Source organism: Patella vulgata, chromosome 4, assembly GCF_932274485.2.
Source record: "Patella vulgata chromosome 4, xgPatVulg1.2, whole genome shotgun sequence".
In the NCBI taxonomy this organism is placed as follows: Eukaryota; Metazoa; Mollusca; class Gastropoda; family Patellidae; genus Patella; species Patella vulgata.
The window spans coordinates 57636529-57657538 of NC_065882.2; positions in this window are offsets into that span (position 1 = coordinate 57636529).

Genomic DNA, 21010 nt, shown 5'->3' on the forward strand with positions numbered 1-21010 from the left:
GGAAGCTGTCTGGAATCAGGACTTGCTCCATGAACCAATAACAGGTTATCGGGCCGTTATATATATATATATATATATATATATATATATATATATATACATGTTTAATAGATTGGCTTCGTATATTACCGCTACCATCTCACTTTAGTGTTCGACTAACCGACTGAAACACCGCGTGTACAAATACTTACCAACAGTTGCATCTTTGTTTATTATAATTGTATAATTATGTTTGGCAACACTTCTTTGAATTAGTTATTGATACATTAACAGATTTTAATCACTTGTAGATACTTGTATAATACTGAACCAGAATAACATTGAGTATTGAACCTTCTATATAAAGCATTACATAGTAATAACTCTTGACACATACATTATGCTTAACGCCATAAAAATTTCATAATTTGTCTGAGACTTAATTAATCATCTTTAGAGATTTAATAAAGTGAATTATAAATACAGTTTCAATTTGTAAAACTATATACAGATTTAATTAAGTGAATTATTAATACAGTTTCGATTTGTAAAACTATATACAGATGAAATTAAGTTTGAATTTGGAAAAACTATATAAAGATTTTAATTAAGTGAATTATTGATACAGTTTGAATTTGTAAAACAAAATAAAGTTTTAAACTCTTTCAACGTACGTTACTTTTACCATTTGTATTGACTGCCCATGTGACTCTTGGAGAGTGAAGACGCGTTATTTATAACACCGCTTTTAATGATTGCACATGTTTACCCTTTTATTTTAATACTCCTTCATTAATATAAGAACCATAATTCCATCGACCTGTCCATAATAGCCTGCATATTGTTTTGGACGCTAAATAATTTCTAATAAACAAAAACATTAATGATTGCAGATGTGTAACCCGTCATTAGATAATAACTCAGTTGTGATTTTAAGTGCGATCGTCTTGCTTTTTTTGCTTTTTTTTTTTTTTTGTTGTTGTTGGGTTTTTTTAAGGGGGGGGGGGATATAAAAGTTAGATGCGGCAGTGTAGGCAGCTGCGTAGTCCAAAGCAACCGTATAAAAGTTAGATGTATTACAATTAGAACTATCTAGTTACAGATTAGATTGCTCCATGAATACATATAGTGATTACGAAATTCTAATATTTTTATACTATATATTGCTTAAAGTCCGAGGCGGATTATCTTTTCGGCAGTGTAGGCAGCTGCCTACATTCAGAGCAACCAATCGACCACAAAAAGATTTGACGAGCTTTTAAAATTTACTGGGTTACTTATTCATTTCACTATCACGCTTCACGAACATGGCCTGGTTGAATATGCATTACACTACTGGTCACTTTCATTTTCACTTTCCACTTTTCCTCGATCATTACGTAAAGCCTGCATCTTATATTTATTTGCATAAGGGCTGCATGAAGTGCTCACACCGATTCACGTCAAAAAAGTACTGAAATGCTGGTTTGACAGTATATTAAATTATTCTCAATCTAGATGTTAGCTAAAGATGATTGATGCCTGAAATATTATCCTCGTCTTTACTTAGAAATTCTATGTATTACGTTTATATTCAATTATGTCTCGAAAAAAATGATCGCCACCGGCGGCAGTTTATCCGAAAGGAAACCTTGGATGTTGACAAAATTTGATAAGGATCACTTTTAAGCCGCCAATAAATCTGAGCTAGTCGCGAGAATGTAAGACTAATCTCAGATTTAATGATGGGATGACAAAGTGCTAAATTGTCGACTATTTTTGTAATTTGTTAATCATGTTTGGAATTGTAACAATTCGCCTCATTAGTCGCTGGTGTAAAAGATAGCCATAAAAAAAACCCAAGAAAATACACCCACACAAAAGCTGTAAGCGGGAATGGAAGCATACATATGGAAAGCAATGTCGTGGGATGCTGAAAATCTACAGAGTTTGTCTTCTCTTGACCCCTCATGCTTCAAACCAAATTTGAAAAAGATATATATTAAAACCAACCCGAGGCCTAGGTCGCACGTACAAGTTTTATGAAAAAGATGGGTTGGTGTAAACAGAAGTTCACTGAACACCGAAAATTGAACAATCTAATAAACATAGAGGCAGCATTGATCAGAACAAGTAATGATATATATCAGTTTATGACAGGGTCGTAAATGTGGGGTGGGGGGGGGGGGTACACCCCCTAGGAAGAAAAATAGTCGGTCGCGAAATCAGTGCAGTCGGTATCAAAATAAGTGCTCACTGCATACGTCACGCTACTCACGCAAAACTTTAGTATATAATAACCTTGTCAACTTATCATGTTTGAAAAAATGTTGGGTTTCACTCTTATTCTGTTGTGAGTATGTTGGTCTATGAACAAAATTTCCCCCAGGGAGAAAAATAGTCGGTCTCAAAATAAGTGCAGTCACTGCAGTCGGTCTCAAAATTATGCATCGGCGACTTAATGAATTAATGAGGTAAAAAACAATGCCAGAATAGACCCCAAATACTATGTATTTGCGTGAATCCGTGAGCCTAAATTGCATACGTCACACAAAATTATAATATAAAATAACCATGTCTGCTTGTCATGTTTGAAGAAATGTTTGTCACTCTTATTCTGTTGTGAGTATGTTGTTCTATGAAATGTTTTTCCCCCATGGCAAACAAATAGTCGGTCTCAAAAAAAGTACTCACAGCAGTCGGTCTCAGACTAAATGAATTAATGAGGTAAACAAACAATCACAAAACAGGCGCAATTGACAGATAGGCCACAAGATTCTGTCTCATTTCTTATCCTCTCGTTAGCGAGAATTTGGTTCCATTTGCCATGACATTGACTAAAATTTTCAGGCCCAGTCCCGAAAAATTAAAAGCTCGGTTACATATCTGAAATTTCATGGTTATAGTGAACTGCCCGGTTATACTGGTGTGTGGGTCTTGGGGCGTCAGACTATACAAATAAAATAAAACCAAGTACGAACAATCCAAACCATAAGACAGAATTCGAAGTCCTAAAAAACGTTATAGGCAAAATAGTGTATTCAAGCAAAATAGTGTAATCAGCAAATGGACTGCTCCTCGTGTACAAAATACACGACAAACAGTGGTAACAGGTGTCCGGAAGAGTAAGCTTACCCTGCCTGGCGCCACACCCGCCATAGCTGCATCCAAACTATTAGGCGAAATGTCGGTAAAATAGCGTGATTGGCCAATGAACTATCGGTATGCAAAATGCACGCGATGAACTGTGTTAACGATGTTGTAGATATTATCAGGGAGATAGTAATAGTATACGTGTCAATTAAATATATCTAGAATAATAGCCGAGATATCAACTCTTGCAAAACAGGCGGAATTGACAGGGACAGATCTCGAGATTCTGTCCCATTGGCTCACATTTCTGGTCCTCTCGTCCACAAGACTTTCTCCCAAAAATGACCTCAAATGCTAGGATATTGACTAAATTTTTCAAAATTTTCTCAGGTTGCTCAGTGTTATAGGCACAATCATCATATATCACATAAACTTTATGTCAACTTAAAGGAGCTAAATCGCTAATATTTGGTATCTGGAAATTGACACAAATGGGCCGCAACGCATATTTAATGTAATATGAATGTATATAAACTAACTTACATTCAATCGTTTCCGTTTTTACTCTAATTTCAAATCAGTTATGTTCGGCCAAATACGCCAGAAGTGTCAATCGAATGGTAATCTCTAGCGTCTGGTTATTCCAGTCTACATGTATACCAATAGTATTTATGCGCATGCTCTCCGGATAAGAACATGGCCTCACCGTTTGACATAACTTTTTGAATATGTTTAGCCTCGTTCTTCGAGTCCCTTATTACAAATGGTGCTGAAATGCATTATGGTACACGATTCGTGTACCAATGGTAAAATGTTTATTTTGTCTTAAATGTTAGATATCAGAAGCCCATCTTTTCACGATACGATAACGACAACAATGCTGATTTAAATTAACAATTAATTCGTGTTTTCAATGTCGAAGACTTTGGATGATATTGAGTTAGAGACTTAGCTACTTTAGATAAAAGTGCTTTCCGGCGAGACAACGATCGGCGAATAACTATATTATTATACAATACTGTCAATGTTCTACTGGGACGTTTAATGTTATAGCCAGTATTTTGTTGACATTCATTGTGGGGTGGGTTTGTGGATGGCGCGCTAGATTTGGAACCACCCCACCCCACCCCCTATTCCCACCTTCTAGATTCGCTACTGTGCATGGCCCCTAGAAAACTCGCACCTGTAGTGCGTGGCTCTCGTACTGGGGGTATGTGCATCAGTCGGTCGCATTTTGGCTAAACACCCCCCCCCCCCCCCAAACAAAATCATTATGTACTTTTAGTCTTATGGCTGCGTTTTTATACTCTCGATCTTGTCCAAGTACTGCAGAGAGAAGTTCGAAGCACTGTTTTGGTGGTTCAAAGTATATCCAGTCAAAATAAGAGTTGGTCCCGATATGTTCGTGGTATCATCCTCTACAACATTTTCAATGTTCTCTGATTTTCGGGCGAAGAACGGTCCTAATTTACATAAATTCAAAATGGCCGCCAAATGCACCTTTCGAGTCCCATAACTCCTTTAATATGGAATTTTCGCCTCTCTCTCTTATATACTTTTAAACCAGCGGTTTTCATGCAAGATACGCCAATATTTTGCAAGAGATGAACAGAGAACAAGCTAAAAAAAAAGAGTGATTTTTCGTATAATCAGGTGCCATAATCCAGGAAGTTATGGTCTGATATGTGCAAATGGCAAAATCAAGCGCATAAAAAATTGGGACCTGTACAGGGCCCACAAACACATTGTGGACAGGGGCGACGACAATAGGACGTATAAATATTCAATTTATCAAAGGCGGGCACAAAATAATTTGCGTTGTTGAGGTGGGGCATGGTACATAAAAGGTTGGAAACCACTGCAGTGTAACCCTAATCATCTCCCTGATCAGCTATGCGAAACAGGCCCAACCCTGATGTCACCATTGGACTAGGGCCCACAGGTATATGGCGGTCCACAGAAACTAAAATGGATCACGTGACCTTTGAGTCATTCCCCGTCTTCTTTAGCCCGGTCATAGCAGAACGGTATGACGTTACGTAAAACCCCATTTCATTTTACTTCATTTTAAGTCATTCAATTATTTTCACACGTGTTTAGGTTAGTAATTCGGCATCACGGGTAACTAAAATACATAATGAGGGGATTACTTGTAGAATCCTCAAAGATTTGTGTAACTATTAAAAAACAAGATGTTTTAGCTTATCACACTAAGAAAGATAGTTCCGTTAATTGCTTTCTAACGCTGTTAAAGAGGAATGGTTAATTTATTAGGTAAATGGTGTAAATAAAACACACTCAGATGTCTGGAACTGACAGTAAAAATGTTTTCTTTGGTGGGGTGAATAATTCATTACAAGAATTGGTTCAAGACGAATGAACACCGCTTAAACCAATAAAAGATAGTCACTGACATGAGAAGAATCTTAATTGTTGCTATCGGGTATCAGATTACCGAAAAGTCGAATAAGATCAGGAATTCCATGTTACCTCTGAAATAGTTAGAAACTTCATGAATTCGCTAAACTGCGTTGCTAAGAAATGAAATGAAACAGGGTTTAACTCCTACCTTTTTGCACCGACTGGACCAATTAAGACGAGTGAGTTGCTAAGAATTACTGTTATAGAGATTATCTAGTATCGACAAGTCAATTCCATTTACATGTAAAGAACTTTAAATTTTGCCAGTGATGTAATAATATTTATTTAATTCGGCAAATCTTGAAACACTGTCTTGTAGACCTAATTCCAACCGTAAATAAATGATTATATTGGGGATATTGAAAGGTCGTGAAACTTACCACCCCTTTAACTGGAAATGCTGGCGATACATGCAGCTTTTTATAGCATGATAGTAGGTCTGGACAATTAACGACACAAGAAAATCAACAAAAACCAATAGGGCCCATAACTATGGAAGCGTATATGGGACAATATCACGAAAGATACCGCGATATCAATATGGTAATTCAAGATATTGTGATTGTTGAGGTGATTTTATCCCTGAAAAGACAATTTTTGCTGAGTTAATTGAATCAGTTCATCATGTTGTGTGCCGTTATTTCGTTCTAAATGTTGTCATCATATGTCGACACAGCATACGGTGATAATGGAATATGTTGTCAAAATTCCCGAAGAGCAATATCATAACGCAAACGTGCGCATTTACAAAGTTATTTAACTCGGCAAAAACTGTCTTTTGGGTGATAAAATCATCGTAACAATAACAATATCTAGACATTCTACCGTATTAATATTCTGGTATCTTTCGCGCTATTGACCCCTATACGCTTCCGTACTTCCATAGCTTTCAGTGGCTCTGATACACGTATTTCGGTGCCTCTTCCACAGCCTCATTTTAGCATCATAAAATAACGTTTTTCATCATTCCGGTCTGATGAATTCAATTTTTTGTGTTTGGGAGAACAGATCTGTGCTGCTCTTACATAATTAGCAGAGGCGGATTGGGGCCGGGAACCGGCCCGGGCTCCCGTGTCGGAGCTGCCCCTTTTACTGACCGCGGAGCCCGGACGGGGGGTCCGGTGGCTCTCCCCCTGGAAAATTTTGAAAAATTAACCCCAAATATGCGATTTGGTGGCATATCTGATTATAATCTCTGCCAAATATTGGAGTTACGAACCATCGGCAGACGTTTCTGGTGTATCCCACAAACAGGGTGCAGGTCATACTGCACGCAGCGACCCATCTACGTCATACTTCCCAGAATGTGAGCTTTAGATAGGCAGCCTAAGTTTGGGATGGGTGTAGGTGACTTAATAATTAGTAAATTTGCGGGCGACAGTGTCGGGTGAATCCGATGAAATTTTCGGATGAAATTCCGAATCCCCATTGCAGGATTGCGAATTCCGGCCTTCACCCAGCACACCTTGTCCAGAAAGTCTATTATACCAGCCCATTCCAGGCTCCAGTGATGGCGTGGCGGCCCGTTAAAGCCACCGGCCACATACAACACATGATCATCATCGCTCCATGGCCGGTCCGATCCCCCCCCCCACCACCCTATAATGTTCAGCAGAAAAAGTTTTATTAGACGAATTGGACAAAATTATTTTTTTCATGTTTTCTCCGAACGGCCCTTCGGGCGATCGCCCGATCGCCCGATGGCCCAATCCGCCCCTGATGATTAGGAAAACACCATTCACAGGTTGTGATATGATGTTGTTACATTCCGAATTCCAAGATTAGAGTGTGTCCCTAAAACGAGATTGGTAATTTAGTTTGACCGTAGCAGCCAGTATAATTGCTTCGGCGTATATATACCATAGGGTGTCCGTGGTTAATTTCGGGAGAGAGATCTGGTATTTTAGAAATTTGAGCTCCTTCACCATCCAAGTCCGACCCATAAATTTCATCCCAATTGTCGCCACCAATTTTCCGATATATAGATCGTAATTTTTAGACTGGGTCTATAGAAAAGCATACGCCAGGAAACATTCCCCTGAATTATATTTCATATTAAATATATTCCGAGAAAATTCAATACTTCAAAATTTTCGTAATCACGTTTATCATTAAAAGTAAGCCTACAATAACCTCATGTGTGTTTGTTTATCCGATCTGCAATCAATCCCATCACACATTGCGTTAACAAACTTGACGTCATTCAAAAAAAACAAAACAAACAACAACAAAAAAAAACTCTATTCAGTATTCATTCTCTCCAGTGAGCGACCTCTCTATATTACGTAACCATCTAGGACACATTTGACGTCATCAAGGGAGCCCATGTTCGCATGGTTTGCGTGATCGCATGCTTTAAGCACTCCGGCGAACCAGCTCTCAATATTACGATGATAGTTTGACATTATCAAGGGGGCTTAGCGTTGCAAGGTGGGTGTTATCGCATGCTTAAAGGACAATATTGGTGCCAGTCATGATCACATATGTGATAGAGCTGGTTAAACACATTCCAAATATAATTTTAACACAGAGATCATTGCTACGATAGCTGAGTAATACAGGTTTCCTGAATCGGAAGTGACGAACGCCAAAGGAAAACACGAGTCATCTCTCTATATAACTGACTGATGTGACGAGTGATAACGGGTTAACGGGCGAATTTCTGCTCACTTATAATTCCTTCGAAGACCAAAAGTTGTTGTGTGAGATTGTGAGACGATATCTGACAATTCATAAAAAGAATTGACTGCCACTAGATAAGTCAACACGAACGAAAAACAGAAAAAGTCCGTGCATTACCATGTTTTTATAAGGTATAGAATGAATATAAACAAGGAAATGTACGGACTATTTCTATTTTTCCCGTGTTCTCTTATCTAATGACATTCAATTATTTTATTGAATTGTCAGGTATCCTCTTACAGTCCCATATAACATCGTGTTTTCCTTTGGCGTTCGTCACTTCCGATTCAGGAAACCTGTATTACTCAGCTATCGTAGCAAAGATCTCTGTGTTAAAATTATATTTGGAATGTGTTTCACCAGCTCTATCACATATGTGATAATGACTGGCACCAATACTGTTCTTTAGAGCACTCCAGGAAATCAAAAGTTTGGGTTTAAAAACAATCATAATATCGTAGATACTCGTAAGCTTGACAAAAATGTCGGCTGTCAAAAATATGCTATAATTCGAAGAGATTACGATCTGAAAAATAGTTTTTGCTACATGATTTGAAAAAAATTAATTTGTTCTAAATCTTGTGGTATGCCATCAATATCATTTGAAGTAATACCTAATTTACAAAAAGCGTCCAAATACAATTCATTATTGACTATTAATAGCACATGCTGTTCGTTTATCTTTTCCGAAGAAAGCAGGTGTAGAATCAACACCAGATTTTCTAAATTGCGCCATTGATAATTCTTCGTATACCTTGAAGTTTATATCCAAATCCCGACGTGGACCGAACAAAAACTTCGGCGTTTACTTGTCAGACGAGTAATTGACAAAGAAAATGTTTCCAGTCATTCGGATAGAACAATAATATTAGGCCCAAAGGTATGCACATTGGCTTGACGTAATTCAAAGATGAGTAAGCGGAGGAAATCCCACTATCTGGGCTATAAATAAACCCAAATAGCAACATCTGTATTCGGACAGACATTAATAACATTTTCATAAATGTCACTAAAGTCGACCTCACCAGCAATAATAATGCCACTTTAAATTTTCATATAATCACATAATTGTCCACAACCCCACCTATGTTTTCCTTCCATTATTTTAATATTGTTTGGCTTTTACCGTAATTATAATTAATTTGTGTGCCACCTGATGCTCTTTGCGTTCGTTGAATATGATGCTCTTTGTGATCGGGAGCCACGGTTGCTAAGTGGGTAAGACGCTGGCTCGCTAGCCTGGAGGTCGCGTGTTCGATCCCTGCATTGGCCTAGAAAGTTCATCAGGATTTTCCGACGTGGTTTGCCCTTGTCAGTTGTGCAGGAAGGAAGGACTGACACGGACAGCTGTCTATAGTTGTTTAGATGGTACGAAAAACTGAGGTCCCGTGTATACATTGGCGTACACGTAAAAAAAGATCCCTTGGCAGTTGGAATTCGATATAAAAGTAGGCTATACTGCCGCTGCCCGGGCAAAATTTTCCTCATAGCACACTGTATGGCGTATGCCCGTTTTCATTTGCGCAGTTTATTAGCAGAACAGTAAGACGTTCACCCCATTTCATTTCATTTCTTTGTGATCGTTAAATATTTTTTAGATGTATCTGTGGATCTGTTAAAAATACGCTAATTGTAATACCTTATACTTATTACGTCCACAATAAGTAATTTATGTAATTTATCAGTAAATTCACGAAATGTTTACAATCTACTTCAACCTAAGTGGGATTATTGATTTGTAATAAGGATAAACCCTATGTCTTTTCAAAATTGCGGATTTTAGTTGACTCTATCGGATTTCAGAGTCGTTCCATTAAGAAACATGTCAAATGGTTAAACAAAAACATTACTTTATCAATAATTTCATGAACCGAAACTGGGAAGGATTATCGTGCATTTATGTATTTTTTTTTTTTTTTTTTTTTTTCAATTTCATTAATAATGGTGTTTGAATTATGTTCATCTCTGGGGTAATTCTGGAAAGATTATCATGGGCTTATATTTTTTGTGCGGGGTTCAGATGTAAGATGTAATTGTTGTCTTATTTTAGGAAACGAAATGTAAAACATCTGTTCCGATCAATATTAGTGTAAAAAAAAGTTGTTAATATCATCAACTGTTCTAATTGTTTTTATTATTTTAACCTTACACAGCTATCTGTATTATCTCCACATTTTTAAAAGAATACGGTAACTGTGTCAATATTTTAAGCCAGTTCAGGTGAAAGTGATTAACTTAGGTCTCACATGTTGATAAACAATCTTTTTTGTCTACGCGAAGCCGCTTAAAGATACATTATGGGAGATTCGATAACGAGGTGGCAGTTCTCACTATAATAGTTAAAAACTAGATAATGTAAAGGCAATTTGCTGAAAATTTCATTCAAATTGATCTACTATGAACCGAGAACTGAGCGATTGAAATTTCTGCCTAGCCCCGATCATCATTACTAAAGTCAGTACAATAAACAGCATAGTATCGATTATCCATTTAATCGTTAAATCGTGAAGGAAAGTTATGCAGTAAATCGGCTCATAATCCACTAAAGATCGCGGGCTAACGATGCTATCTAGAGTTGATTATGGTCTGGATAGGTTAATTAATGTCTAATTAATAATTTAAATAACATTTCAGGCCCAAAGAAAGACCTGCAATAGACAGATTTAGCTCTTGCATAATGTATGTTTAAACCTTCTCTCGGATTTATAGAGAATAGGTTATTTTATTTGAATATAAAATATCATTAGATCGGTAAAACATGAAGGCAAGTTAGAAAAAGCTACATTAGTCGAAAGGGTACATTAGAAAAATATTAGAAGAGATTAATTCTTCATCCGCTATATCATGCCATATTTAGATATTAGGTTTTGTTTCAGTAGAAAATTAGCCCCCCCCCCCCCCTTCCCCATCCACCTACCCAAAGAAAAAAAATACATTAAAGCAACCCTCGTTATCTTTATAATCTCGGTGTCCAGTAGGTTATTAAGTAAACAATATGATGATAATATGAGAAGGCGTCTATTTTATATACCATCAGAAATATCCTCTTTTAAATTTTTGTTTGTTGTATTCTACCCGAATAAATAGAAATACCGGACATTTCCCATCAAACTAAATGGATGTACGCAACATTGCATAGAAATACTTGGGGACGATATTGTTAATATGAGAAGACGTCTATTTTATGTCAGTTAAAGGCATGTACAATATTCATATATTAAAATTCATTGAAAATTATGTTTTGCTTGTTAACATTGGGTCTGTATGTGTTGTTTTGTTAAATTTTGACATGATTTGCTAAATGCTGTTAATTTATCTCTATTTTGTACTTATTTTCCTCTTGCATTCCTTTACTTATTCTGACAACACAAATAAAAAACCAAATGCTTTAAAATACCTGTGCTAAATGAACTATATACATGTATACAACTGTTCGTTTCTTTAATTTGCTTCTTTATTGGTTCAGGTCTATATAAATGCACGTGTCTTATAAATGCATTTGCTTGTGTATCATCTATTTCTCTAAAAATCTTTTATTCGAGATATTGAGCAGATAGACCCTTTATTATCTAAAATCCTGGTCTACTGAGAGAGAGAGAGAGAGAGAGAGAGAGAGAGAGAGTGCGTCCACTCGACACAAACAAGGTTATTTCTTCACTATATATTGTGGGTATTGCTTTATACGGTAATGCATTGTACATCTCTTTAATAACTTTACGGTAATAGCTCAAGCTGCACGTTTGACGTTGCAGTGTGGGAGCGCTATGGCGGAATACTAGGGAAGATAGCGTTCGTCGGCCTTTATCGTAGATATCATGTGTGTCATGAACTGTTGATAACTGGTAATCTGTTTGTCAGCTGTTTAATATTATTATAATATACTTTCTCATTTTGTTGACCATGTTGTTGATGTTGTTTGTTCGGCCAAAACCCTACAATTTTTGGCATAGGTAAAAAGATGCGGTTGATAGTGATGTGATTACCGTATATCCCAGTGTAAACTGTTCTATGTCATTCATGTATTTTTTGTGACCTATTTGTGATCTCTATTATCATGGCGTGCGGTAGTACTATGAAGATGCCAATGTTTGACCCAAAGCTGATGTCTTTTTTATCAGTATAAAGAAGACATTTATGAAGTGAAATCATGGGTTTTTGATTTGACCGCTGATTAGAAAATGAGAAATTTGGCTTTGATTTTGCCAACAGGTTGGTGTTCTAAAGTTTTTCGTGATTTACCTGCATCAGATAAGCGGTCTTATTCTGTTTTGTAGAATAAATTGATTAAAGAAATTGACAGAACTGATGAAGATCTTTTAGAGGCATTTAGTAACTGGATAGAGCAATAAACTATAACACATACTTATGGAAGAACAATTACTGATTTATTTGGGCGACGTTTCGAAGAGTATTCTCTCAACGTTTTCAAGCAAGTACAGTAACAAATGTGTAGAGCAATTATATATAGACAAGCAATAACAACAATTCAGAAACCATGCATGACAACAACAAGATCAAAGGATTAAAAAACAACATGATCAAAGGCAATATACATATGACGGATTGTAGGGGTAAATAATTTTAATTGGACAACCAATCATGACAAATGAGAAACCATACATGATGTGATTGGCTAGGTGAGGGTACATCAAGGGAATAATAAAGGACTGATAATAGGGGTAAACATACCATTAAACCAAACAAAAGGGAAGCCATACATGTTACGAAAACATCAGAGGAGTAGTGAGCTACATAGGGATTAAATGGTTAAGCCATATTTAAGTGAATTACAAAATATTAGTATTAAAATGCACACAACATAGCACACCTAATGATAGTCCAACATTCTTCCTTCCGACAGACTCACACATACATTTATTCCTAGGATAAGTACAAGAGACACTTAACTGTTTACAAAGGATAATTACATAAATGACCATAAATAAGTGGTAAATGTAAATAATGGAAAGCCACACCACAGTCCTATCCACAGGCTTCTAAGTAATTATGTCCTGCACACTCCTCCCCATTAGACACACACACTTATTAAAATTAGTTCTACAAATGGATAACGAGAATAAACAAGTAATACACAAGATACGCGAACTAAGTAACTTAAGCACGTATGGAAGTCTAGGCATGTACACATTAGTTAAGAATTAGTTCATCATAGGCTCTTGGGAGGAATATTCCTGTGTCGCGATTGAGGTCTGGTTTGGATCTCCTGATGTGTATTGCTTCCATGATTTTCCGCGTCTTTTCGTTGTGTTGGTTGAGGGCTAGGGTCTTAGAGGACTGGATTTTGTGGCCTAGATTGGACTGGAGGTGCTGGGCAACTGCTGATTCTGCTGTGGGGGACCTTGAGTTATGCTGGGCGAGTCTTTTAGGTAGGGGTTGTCGGGTTTCACCAATGTATGTCATATCACACGAGCACACAACTTCATAGACACATCCTTTAGGTGGCAGTGGAATGGTGGATTGCAGTTTACCATTCGCTTTCAGGTGGTCTTTAAGCGTGCGTCCTTTGGAAAAAATGACTTGGATGCCTGTCGTTGCGAGTAGCCTTCGGATGTGGTACGATAACCGTCCTTGAAACGGGATGGTTATCCGTATGGGTGGTTTATCTGGCTTGGGCTGTTCAGCAACGGTTTTCTTTTTTGTTTCTTTTATGGTATTCTTGACTAACTGGGGCGGATATCCGTTCAAATTGGAGAGTATGCTTTCTATATGGGTGAGTTCACTGGGGAGGGAGTTGTCGTCACATATATTGATGGCTCGACGGGCTAGGGTAGTTATGGTTGACTTTTTGACACTATGTGGGTGGTTCGAATCATAATGGATATACTGGTCGGTATGGGTAGGTTTTCTGTATACACTAGTGGTGAGTCCTGTGTCTGTTTTCGTAACAAGGACGTCTAAGAAGGGTAGGCACTGGTTATTTTCTTTTTCAATAGTGAACTTAATTCTATTATTCTGGTTGTTTAAATGCTGGAGAAGGGTGTCTGGATCATCATTTTGGTCAAGGATTACGAAAGTATCATCAACTTTTCGAAACCAAGCTATCGGCTGGACAGGTGATCTTGACAGGGCCACCTCTTCAAAGTTTGTCAAATAAATCTCGGTAAGCACTGGGGAAAGGGGACTTCCCATTGGTAAACCATGTGTCTGTTCATAAAAATCATCTCCCCATGCGAAGTATGTGGATTCGATGCATGCTTTGGTTAGTTCTATGATGTCTTCGACTGTTAAACTGGTTTCTAATGGAGTTTCTAAGTTGTTTAGTCTCTGTCGGAGTGCTGTTATGGCATCTTCACGGGGGATATTGGTGAATAAGTCAATAACATCATAAGATAAGATCTGTACATCATGGGGTTGGTTTTGTAATTTGTTGCAAAAGTCTTTTGAATCTTTAATGAAGGAGTCTGCTTCTTTGCCTAATGGGGACAGCAGTCTTGATAAGTGTTGTGAGGTGTTATAATAAGCTGAGTCACGGGAACAAACTAATAATCTGGCTTGATGGGGTTTTTGTGTGTCTTGATGGTTGCCCTGGCATAAGGTGGTCTTGGATGGGAGGGTTTGAGCTTGTAGAAAAGCGAAGGTGTTAGTCGGTTCTGGGTCTTCAGGTTAGTGAGTTGAGCTGTGTGGTTGTCATTGTGGGCCTTAGTTGGGTCTTTTCTTAACTTTCTGTAGGTGGTGCGGTCGTACAGTATAAGGGAGACGGTTTCATGGTAGTCACTTTTGTCCATAATGACAGTTGATTTTCCTTTATCTGCAGCTACTATAGTGATAGTCTGGTCTTTCTTCAACTCTTTGAGGGCTGTATTTTGGGCCTGGGTTAAGTTGTGGGATGGTCGTTGAGTCTTAGACTTAGTTATGAGGTTGGTGACTTGGTGTCTAAGAAAATCGATCTTCCCGCCAGGTGCTAACTGTCTTAAGCCTCTCTCTATATTGGTGATGAATTGATCATGGTTGACTGGACGGTTCGTCGGGGTGAACTTCAGACCTCGGGACAGTAGTGTGATCTGGTCATCGGTTAGGTTGCGACTGCTCAGGTTGATGACTGTTTTAGTAAGAAAATCTGCTTTGGTTGTCTTGGTTGTTGTGGGGGACGACGGGGTGGTCTTGAGGTTATTAAATTTCTTCAGATGGTTGGAGCGAGTCGTTTCTCTTAGATTGTCTAGGGACTTTAGCTGCTTGGTGCGGAACTGATGGAAGTCAGCTGGGGACATGAGGTCCTTCAGATCAGAGAGTTTATCTTCACGTAGGTTGCTGAGACGGTGTTTGGTATTGCGATGTTGTTGGATGGTCTCTTATGAGACATATCCCCACCCCCAATGTTTTTCGATGGGGGTGGGGTGGGGGTCTGAATATACTTGGACCTACCAAAAATTTACATAGTAGGCCCAAACTCCTATTTATTTACAACAATTATTAGGATTATTTAAGATTATATCTATATAAAACCTGTACATATCCCAATATGGTTTATACTGCTAAAATAAAACAAAGAGATAATCATCCTGAAAACATGTGTGAAGTGAAAGGTAACTGTGTTCCATAAATTGTGTCTAGTTAGCCTGTCAGTAATATTTTGTTAATTTTTTTCTGCCATTTATCAGAGTGAATCGCATGTAGGTACCCAAAAACATTATCGCCTAAACCAGCCAGCAACGTAACCATAATGCTTTTGCACGCGGTGTCTTGGTAGACAGCATGACCACATGGTGTTTGTTTATATTTTTTAGGGGTTTTAAAAATGAGTTAGGGTTAGGGGTTAGGGTTGCGCCCCCCCCCCCCAATATATATTTCACGGCTACGCCTCTGCTAATACGAATCGTGTTCATAGAAAAACTATTATTGTTAGTAAGGACCTGGTAATTTCTGTTTAGATATTTGCTTTATATTTTCATAAAAATTAATGTTTATACAATAATTTTGAATTTTGTAACTCAGTATACAATTCGTATATTTGCATTTTATGTTATATTTTCCATTTATTATTATAACCACTACCTTCTGAAAGAGGGAGGAAATGTGGGTATTGCTTTATACAGTAATGCATTGTTCATCTCTTTAATAACTTTACGGTAATATCTTAAGATGTACGTGTGACGTTGCAGTGTGGGACAGCTATGGCGGAAAACTAGGGACGACAGCGTTCGTCGTCTGTCGCCGTTTGTCGGCCTTTATCGTAGATATCATGTGTGTCATGAACTGTTGATAACTGGTAATCTGTTTGTCAGATTTTTGATATTATTATAATATACAAACCCTACAATATATACCAAGGCTTAATTCAGTTTCGCAGATTTATAGTCACTAAATAAACGATCATGTTATACTTAATAAGCTATGGCCATTTAACCATCTATAAATAATACATCGAAAGATAGTTACGACTGTCGGCCATATCATCCGGGCACTTGTGAGTAAAAAATAGGTTACGTGCCCTTATTTTGAAATTAGTCTCGCTTAACCAGTTTACCGACCATTCTACGTATGATTGACAGGTAGGGATAATAAAGACTATTTTTTTACGAAACATAACAGAAGGCCAGAACAAGAAATTGAATTTAGAAACACCCATGTTAAGCAACTCAACAACTGTTTTAAGAACCTTGTAAAAGTAAAATGAAACTACTGCTAGTATCATGTTCTTGCCTAACGAAAGTGTTTCATAGATATTATTTGTACTAAACCAAAAGATGCCACTCCTAACGGTACATTTAATGATAAACAATTTAAAAAATAAAACGAATGTAATTTCTAAAGCTGCTGTAATGACCAAAAAGCTAAATTTTACTGCTATTCGGAATCGTCAACATTATATTTTTTACGGCTGTAATATATAGTTGATATATGTGTAGAGAATTACACGTGCGATGGCTATTAATAGTCTCATATACTGCGTGGTTAAACAGAAATCACATTGAGACAAGCCACTGAATCGTGCACATTCGCCGTGTTGAGTCCAACTTTCTGTAGAGATAATTCTCCATCTACGGGTCACCCTACCACAACAAACCGACCTAGTGAGAGCAGCAAATAACGATTGTTAGATGAACCTTTTGACAACAATTATGCAATGTTTATTACTCACAAATTGTATTTAGCAACGAATTAGCACATTTTTCTGGTCTAGGTTCAATCCAATGTCAATGTTTAGATATATGTTCTGTTTCGACGCTTAATTTTTCGATAGATAACCTTTATCGAAAAAACTAATGGGATGAAAAAGATTCAATACTTTATCAAGCATATCTATAATGAAACGAGCTGCTGAGAGTAACAAGGGTTCCTTTAAAATAAGTTTTCTATATAAATTAAAGTTTATAATGCTGATCTACTTATTTTGGTTAGAAAAATTCATAAAGTTTTTCTCCGGCGATTTTAGTTTGGCGTATTTCAAGAGTTTGCTCCCTTATGCACGTTTTAACTACACACAACGTACTAGTTACTTGTGGAAACGTGATGCGAAAATATATGATGTGAATGAAAAGTTATGAAATGGGAATTTAGGGCTGTTCCGCAATGTATAGAAACGAAGATTAACAATACCATGCTATTTTAGTGAACATTATGTAGAGAGATATTTCGCCAAATTTAGGCATTAATGTTTAGATTGTGATATTTTTTTATATTTTTACGAATAAGTATTATTCGCAACAAAACAGAATTTCTTATTATGATATAATAAAAGGTGTCCAATTTTCTTCGCTTTTTAAGGATCGCGTCTATTTTACCATTGCATATTTGTGGGAATTGAACAATACTGCATTGAAGAATCATATTAATATATTCAGTGTGTTTAAGAAATAACAACTAAATCAGTTCTTTAGAACAGGGCAACACAAGGCATACAGTCCTGAGACCATCTAGAAAAAAGAGCTAAATTTTGGATGTTTGGGTTTGGCCCGGTTCACTGATTTTTAATTGCCTGGAATGCTAATCTAAACAATATGTCCAACTTGAGTGGCATTATTGCTGATATAAATAGTCCAGTTAGATAAGTGTTGATAGCTATAAACCTGCCATTGTGAGTATCAAATGACAACATTTTAATTTCTAAAATAAAAAGCTCTTTTTTATATAAATCATATTTATTATCGATGATGAGGTTGATAGATAACAGCTTAACACTATTATATACAAATTACTCAATATAACACTTGAAGAATAGCCTAAAAGTATGTAATACAAGGTTGTGGTCTCTTTAGAGGTAAATTTAATATCTGATTGACTTTAAATTAATATCCGTGTTTACAAAGAATCCTATTGATTTTCACCAAATTCCGATAATTACTGCCAGAGTTACATATATCGCCCTTTATCACTTTGAAAAATCTGGTGGACGCTCTAGGGGCTAAAGTTAATATCCGATTGACTTTAAATATATACACAGTCTTTAAGGTCATCAGACGAAGAAGCCTGTTGATTTTCAACGATTTCTGATAATGGCTGCCAGATAGTTATCAACTGATTGATTTTATATTCATACACCGTGTTTACGCCTATATATAATAGTTTCGATTGACTTTAGATTGATACACAGAGTTTAAGGTCTTGAGACGAACAAGTATATTGATTTTCAATGATTTTGATAACTTGAACAGCTAAATACATGACATTAAGTGTTTTGTATATACGTTAGCATGGGCCAAACAAATTCCAATGATTTTCTGATAATTACATAACGAGTTATTACTCTTAATCAGATTTTAGTGTATTTTAAATATTTCATTACCGACAAATATCTCTGTTCCTTTTGATATTCACGCAAATCAGACCTAATTTCCCGTCTTATGACCCCCAATTTTACGAGAAATCACGTTTTTATCTTGTCCGATTATATGTTTATATCCCAAAGTTCTGGGTTCCAGTCGATACTTCGGACCGTTTCAGCCTGGATTATGATACCTGATTGTACGAAAAACTTGTTTTTAAAGCTTGTTCTCTGTCCATCTCTTGCAAAATGTTGGCGTCTCTTGCATGACAACGCCTGTTTCCAAATATATTTCATATTCAAGCTGTATATTAAATAACAAATAGATTGTTTTGGGGTAACCTCTCCCTGTATTTAAAAAATCTGTAAATGTTCATATTTTTGAACGAACATAAGATATTTTGGGATCAAATTTTCTTTAATAATAATTGATAAGTTTGTAAATAGTATTGTACCTTGTAGTCACATATAATACATGTACGATGGCTCAATAGGCCCTTTTCTATGGAAATAAATATGCATAGATGAATGTAAAATGCCACTGGCAAGAGTTATACAAAGATAATGTGCTCAACAACGCTTATTTTACTTATGAATATTAATCTCCCCAGGAAAAAGGTCCAAAATCATTTAATTGGATAACATCAAATTGGTCAATGTCAAAGTATATGAGTAAAATAGTGTAAGATATTTTATAGCCTGGCTTAGAGAAGTTGCTGTAGATATTACATCTCATTAAATAAGCATATTATTACCGGTACTTTATGTAATATTTGAATCCATTTTTATACGCTGACATTTTCATGTGGACGTATATTGTCGTCGGCTCTGTCCATCCGTCCGGACGTCCACAATTGTTTGTGAACACTCTTCAGGTCACAATTTTTATCCAATTTCAATGAAACTTGAAATATAATGAATGAATGAAATAGGGTTTAACGTCCTACTGTTTTGCTCCGAACTGGGCTAATGAAGACGGGCATACGCCATACAGTGTGCTATGAGGGTAATTTTGCCCGGACAGCGGCACTACGGCCTACTCTTATATCGAATTCCAACTGTCAAGGGATCTTTTACGTGCACGCCAATGTGTACACGGGACCTCGGTTTTTCGTCTCATCCGAATGACTAGACAGCCGTCCTTGTCAGGCCCTCCGTCCTGCATCACTGACAAGGGGGAACCAACTTGAAATATAGGTTAATCCCCCTAAGATCTCGGTTCCTTTCGATATTGGCATGTACCGGACTGTAACTTCATGGATTATGGCCCCCGATTGTACGAAATATTACGTTTTGAGCTCGTGAACAGTGTAGAGGTCACAATTTTTAGCCGATTTGGTTTAAATTTGAAATTTATGTTTGTATACCCTGGCTAAAACAAGATGCTACATCTAATTAAATAAGCTAATTATTACTTTATGTAATATTTGAATCAATTTTATTTTCATGATATAATTATTATATTAAATTGTTATTAAATTTGTTTATTTCTACATTCAATTTGATTATTTTCTTTTATTCTCTTATTCATTTTTAATTTTAATTTCAATTGAAAATCCCACAGAACCTGATTTCCAAATCATCTAGCTTTTATATTCTAAATATAGAGCAGTGTAATATGACACTTATACACTGCACCATCTAAATAGATAATAATTGGGTGACAATTTATTATCTTTGAGAAGTTGATGACAAGATTCTCTTCAACAAACTTCCATTATCTTTGAGGTCAAATTCCTAAACATGAAGAAATCAGGCTGATTTCTAGTTGGTCTTAAGAGTGCATAATACTGGTGTAATATGTATCAAGCTAGGCCACGCTTAAATATAGTGGGCCACTCGAGGTTGGTCATGGATTGCGCTAGGTCACAATTTAAAGTAGCTAAGTCTCTAACTCAATATCATCCAAAGTCTTCGACATTGAAAACACGATTTATTTGTCGGTTTAAATCAACACTGATGTTGTGGTCTTACCGGGAAAAGATGGCCTTCTGATATCCAACATTTAAGACAAAATAAACATTTTACAATTGGTACATTAATCGTGTACCATAATGCGTTTCATCGCTATTAGTAATAAAGGACTCGAAAAACGAGGCTAGGCATATTCCACATGTCATGTCAAACTGTGAC